We start from the raw sequence: 6621 nt of genomic DNA on the forward strand, positions 1-6621 counted from the left end.
AGGGGCCAAGGAGATCCTCACGGAGACTTGACCTCTGGGTCTGAAGGTGTCTGACGAGGCCCGTGGGGAGATGGCCCAGAGAGCACATCCACAGATTGGGGCTTCCCCACACTACCCCTGAAGGCAGAAATGTGGGTCCTCTGCAAATGGCACCCAGGGGCCTCGAGTTCACCTCAGGAGTGAAGGTGAGACCGCTTAGCTTTGGGATGGCATGGGCTCCCACCTCTGTTGAACACACTAGATGTGCAGTTCCCAGCTGGGCGAGTCATGAGGTGGAGACAGAGATCAAGGGCCACCGCTCATGTGGCTCTCTGCAGCGAGCAGTGCAGGCTCGTTGCTCTAGGAAGGCAGGCCTGGCGAGTGGGGGGCAGAGTGGGGGGCTGCCCGCCACAACCCCTACCCTCACAGATCTGGAGACATGGGCAAAGTTGGGCTCGTGTTGGACATCTCTTGTCCCTGTCACCTTCTGGGATAACACGGAAGAAGGTGACTTCTCAAAGTCTCTGTCTTCCTCCACATGGAAAGTCCTGCTTTTCTTGGCTATGCCTCCCCTGCTGATTGTTAAGGTGTAAACAAGAATATCCCTTATGGTGTGAGGTAAGATGCTTAGCTCCACAATTGAGGTAAAGCAGAAAGATGGTCTACGGTTACCCACCTTGTTTGGCTGCCTAATCATTATGTGCCAGAACCTTCCTCACTCTTTAAGTCCCCTCCTCTGGGCCTGACACTCTTTGTCTCACATGGTTCCTTGTATAAGTCCTTCGGCTTGCGGGCCACTGCTGCTGTCCCTGTAGCCCCTACCTCCCTCAGCAGCTCAGATGACGAGCCAAGCCATCACTTCTTCTCCTCTACCTTCCACCCCTCAGAAGTCACTTCTACAGACTATGGTCCCTCCGCTCATCATTGCCTGGGCCTGGCTTCTGCTGCCATGAATTACTCTAAAGCTAGTGTGGTATTGCACGACCCTTCCAGAGTCGCAGCTGCCCCAGCGGGTGGCCTTGCCCCCCCTCACCACTGCAATCATGCTGCCATCCCATACACACACCGGCTTGGGGTTTTCCACCCACAACACCTTTACACGGGATTATTTATAACCCCTGTGTTTCAAGCTCTCATAATTAGCCCCAAACAATGAGAGAAATTTAAGAATATGGGGCCTCTCTGGGAACCCACTGATCTTTCCTCAGGCACCTGAAAGAATAAAAGTTCTAACATTATATTTTCACACCTACACATCTAATCCCAAAGTTGAAGCAGTTCCTCAGGCTCCAGGTACTTTGGGAGGAGAAAGGCATTGGGCCTCTTCGTATATAATGCACGTGGCCCCCTGGATGCACCATCTTCGTATGTGGAGTAGGCCATGCGGGAAGGCTTGACCTGGACATTTGCACCACTGCAGATAAACTGGAAGTCAGTTATTTTAGGAGGGAATATGCCAAGAGACGGCTGTGAGGCTAATCACATCCGACACCAAGAATGAAGGAGGCCAAAACTTCCTCAAGAGAAGGTCAAACAAAACCAAAAGTGTAGCTCTTGGTTTAGCCATTCAGAACCCATCTAGTCTTTCCTCATTTTCCTCAGAGAACCATTGTGATCCACAGCAAGCAGTCCACAAACCTTCAAGCAGAGTTTCCTCTGCTTCCAGGCTGCCTGGATGAGGGTGAAGGCCAGGAGGAAGCCCTGCTAACCCCTGGCCACAGCCTTGGACTAGCCAGGGGCATGGGACCCAGCTAGTGCCAATGATAGACAATGAGATTTGCTGGGACTTTGGGAAGAGACGTGTTCTCTTTTTCACTGGACTTGAACCTGGAGGATGCTGCTCTGCATGACGTCATAGAGCCTGCAAAGGAAGCCAACATGGAGAACAGAGCTAAGATGGGGAGAGATTGGGCCCCAATGATATTGAATCTATATACTAAGCTACACACCTCTGCTGGCAAATTCTCTTTTGGTTTCAGCCGATCCGATTTGGGCTTTCTGTCGTTTGCAACCAAAACATCAATCCACAAACTTAATATTTTAATCCCCAGCCATAGACCAGTTCTTTTTCTAAAAATACTTGCACAGTGTTTGCTAATTTCTAAATCTTCAACTAACAACAATTATCAAATTTCAAGAGCATTAAAAATAACTTAAACATCTACCCTAATGCTAACAACCTCAACATATTTTTATACAATAGAATTGATTGCCTAAAATGTGGCAAAATTAACCCAAGAGAGCACTGGGGAAGCATTTTCAAGGTTACCTGTGGATGAGATGCTTTACTCAAGTGAATATCTCATTTCATACACTCCTGATCTGAAAGGTCAAGAACCAACCTTCACTGTGGAGGGTGGGTTTTCTATATCTTTATTGAGCCCTGATTTTTTTTCACCAGAAATTGGAGTTCTAGACTTTTAGGCTTGGATATGCAAGACTATTTACTTCAAATTTTGTTATGTGCAGCATGGGAAAGCCACCACAAGTGGATCACAGCTCTTGATTGATGACTTCATGGTCTAAATAATTCCCATACTCATGCTTAATTGAATCTCAGTTTATGAAAGAGGGGGTTGCCAAACTGACTCAGACCAAGTCTGGCCCACTGCCTATTTGTGTAGAGTTTTATTGGAACATATCCATGCCCATTCACGTAGATACTCTCTAAAGCTGCTTTTGTATCACAGCAGCAGAGCTGAGTAGTTATGACAGCCCCACAAAGCCTAAAACAATTTGCTACCTGGCCCTAAGAAAAACAAGTTTTCTCACTCCTGCTCTAGAACACCGGCCCAAACACTTGACTTTTAGTCATTCAACTTTGAAAGTCTTCAGCATATGAATTTTCATCTTTAATTATAAAACATAAGTATGATTTAAATAAATCATTTAAAGTACTTTTTAAAAACTCCTATTTCCTCCTCTTCAGTTGGATCCTGCCTTTACCTCTCAGAGCTCAACAGACTCCTAACTTTTCTTTGAGTTGACTCCTATAGACCACAGGCAGGATTTCAGGGCTAGTTACCAGAAGTCATCAAAAAAGCCTTTTCTCTACATGCCTCTGTAGCTAAATGCTTCTGCTAACCCTTCGGCTTATCTTTGTCTTTTGGTGTCCAAGCCCTTCTTGGACAAACAGGGCCAAGGGAAGAATATGCAGTGCGGGTCCCAGGAGCCTAGACTGGACACCTCCATGGGATGGACCCGACCTGGGGACTACCAACCCATGTACCCAGAGGACAATATTCTAGAGGCCTTCTGAGCAACCCATGATTTACCCTGTTACTGCCTAGCCATTTGAGGTTCCGGGAAATCACAGGGTCCCTGATTGGTGTAAACCAGAAACTGAGTTAGCATTCATAGTCGCAAGCCACTCTAGAAGGGACTCACCAGTTTGTCGACTCTTCAGGCAGAGGGGACTGATCACAGACCCAGGAGGGAGAGCCATACTCATGAGGCTGTGGGTTGCTGGGCAGCATCCTGGAGACCTAGAGCCTCTCAGAGTAGGTGTTCAGGGGGGCCTCCTGGGCTGCATGAGGGGGGTCCCACAGAATACTAAATGGCTTGGGCAGATCCAGGGCCGTCAGCAGGATGAAGAAAGCAGGTGGCATGGATTCATTTCTGATTCACAGGAGAATACTAGAAAGAGGGGCATAGAGGGTGGATTTGAGGTTCCCTCTACCAGACTTGGAATATCTTAAAGAACTGATCCTCTTCCTGGAGAGGGAATGGGCAGTTCCGAAAGCATCTGCCAGGGGTCTGCCTCTAGAGCAGAGGGATTTTTTTTACAAGAACAGCAGCCCCGGCTGGCACATGGCAGGTGTCATGTCCATCAGGCAGGGGCATCTCTACCTGAGGCAGGAAAGACTGGGGGACCCCAGTCCAACAGTCAGGGGGGCTCAATGCAGAAACTGAGTTCAGGGCAGGTTTCTGGACCCACAGCAAAGCTGGAGTGAACAAGGTGTAGCTCTAAGACCACCCTTTAGAATGTAAAGCCTGTAAGTGTCCTTTTTGGCTGTCTTCAAGGATCTACTGACATTTCATGGGAGACTTGACCCATAAACCCAGAACTCTCAGCTCAAAGTGTGCAGGTGAGGTGTGCTTGGGAAGGCCTCAGGAGATCAGAAGGAGGAGGGCAGGAGCCACGAAGGTCCAACAAGATACTAGACCCAGGTGATCCCACATACACCCCACCATGCCAGGCAGCTAAGGCTCTGGGATGGAGTGATGACTGAGGAAGAAGCAGATATGGCTGGAGATCAGGGGCAGGATGCAGGTATGTTTACTGCTGCAAAGTCTACAGGGAAAGCATCCGCATTTGGGTGAGACACTCAGAGGCTAATCCAAATTCAAGACAAGTTCTGTTGGGCCTGTAGTTGGGGAGAACTCAGTTCTCTAATTAGGGGTAAGCACAGTACCAAGAGGAGGGAGGAGAGATCTTTGCCCACTGTCCAGTCTAGGCTAGCTCTCCCTGGTGACCCTGGGGAGTGACTCTGCTAGGCACAGTCTGTGTAGGGGCAGAGCCTGTGTCCCCCTTCTTTGCGGGGACACAGAAAGTCATTAGGAAGACACCAGGGAAGAATAATGTTGGAAATAATACTAGTCTAAGTTCTTCTGGCTAAAATAATCACAATTTATAGAGGGAGGGATTTCACATGCAAATAGCTGAGGGAGTCACTGGTGAAGGGAAATGAAAAAGCAAGAGCACTGGGGGGTCTCCAAGAGGTGGCTGTGCCCAACTTCCTGGGGGAGACTAGCAAGAGGCCAGCAAGACCCCAGAGAAGGACCATTGGTCCACAGAGGGCACTCCATGGACACTGGAGCAGAGAATCAGAGGTGGTCAAGCCAGCCCATGGGTCAGAAAGACAAGGCCTTCTCAGTGGGACACACATGCATTGATGAACATGGGGCTAGACCTAATGGACATCTCAGGGGACACCTGTGAGCACAGGTGACTCAGGGCCAGATGGGGCCTTCTTAAGCCTGTGTACCACCCACATGCTCCAAAATTTAGCCACAAACACAAGAAAAGGAGGAGAGTCCCAACCAGAAGGTTGAATGTCCACCAGCCCAGTAGAATGGGGGTTCATAATAAAAACATGTTTACTTTTGTCCCACCTGCATTGTTGGATTGAAATTCACACTTGTTATGAGCATCTTAAGGTAGAAGGAGAGCTGAGCATCTATATCACCAGAAATCATCTCCAGGGGTAGCAGCTGTGATTGTCAGGCCACGGATGAAGCAGAGACAGCATCTGTCCTTCCCATACACCACCTCCATTAGACACTCAAATTGGGGTCCAGTCATGGAGGAGGGTGCCCAGCCATGGTTGGCCCTCCACTGTACCATTCCCGATGTTGTACTCATACAGGTGCGTGTGGCACTGGGCTCCTTCACAGCTCCTCTGCTCTCCAGGGCTTCATTTGCAGTGGAGCTGAGGAGGTGCCCAGGTCTGAGGACACTCCCAGCTCCTACCTGTCCTCCCCATTCTGATGTGAGCACCAGCTCCTCTCTATGAACCCGTTGCTGCTTGGAAGTGTGGGAGCCTAGGACTGGACACCTTCTATCATCTATGCTATAGACTGGTTTCCTCAAAATTCATATTAAAGCCTACCCAGTGTAACAGTATTTGGAGAAGAGGACTTTGGGAGGTGATTAGGCCATAAGTGTGGAGCCCTCATTTGTGGAATTAATGCCCTCATAGAAGAGTCTCCAGAGATCACTCTTGACCCATTTGCCATGTGAGGACACAGAAGATAGCTGTCTACAAACCAGGAAGCAGACTCTCCCAGACACTGAGTCTGTTGGCACCTTGATCTTAGACGTCCTGGTCCCCAGAAACTTGGAAAATAAATGTTTGTTGTTAAAGCCACTGGCCTATGGTGTTTTTATTATAATAGCTCAAGCAGCTTAAGACAACTTGGCGTGTGTGGAATTCCCCTGTGATTGGCTTTATGAGAAGAGAATAGTGGTTCTGGACTCTGGCCTTTCTTTGCTCAATTAATCCCTCCAAAGAGGGGTTTGACCTAAATACTTCATGCACAGAGTATTCATCTTCCCTTCGATCACTTCCAAGGGGGCTCAGTAGCAATGGAGCTTGGGCTACACAGGAGAGAAGCCTCTCCTGAGAAGCACACAGGTGGCCATCATGAGTTTCTGGCCAAATAACTACACGTCCCAAGTCCTCTGCTAAATGTCAACCTGGCAAAGGCTGTTCAAAGGCTGACTTCAGAGCCCACTGGTAGTGTAAATATCACTTCCCCCTTTTTTGTCCCCATCTTCTCACAGAGAAATTTTCTTTCTGGGAAGTGGAACGCCAGATTATGAAAGCTGGAAAGAATTATAGAAAAAAACTAAGGCCCAGAGAAGGAGGGAAACTGCTTGGTCCTCGTTCCTCATCTCAGTGAACAACATCACCATCCACCAAATACCCAAACCAGAGCTTGGTCTGCCATATGCAATTCTTCCCATGTTCTGACAAATCCACCTCTTAAATACATCTTATGTGTGTCCAATTCTCTCTAACGGTAGCAAATCTATGAACTTCATCTAAGCCAACTTCATTGTTCTTCTTTCAATTCTACATCAGCATCCCTATGATTTTATGCACAGCAATCTGGATAAACTTAAGAATTAGTCGATTT

This window comes from Canis lupus, chromosome 16 (assembly GCF_003254725.2).
Source record: "Canis lupus dingo isolate Sandy chromosome 16, ASM325472v2, whole genome shotgun sequence".
In the NCBI taxonomy this organism is placed as follows: domain Eukaryota; kingdom Metazoa; phylum Chordata; class Mammalia; order Carnivora; family Canidae; genus Canis; species Canis lupus.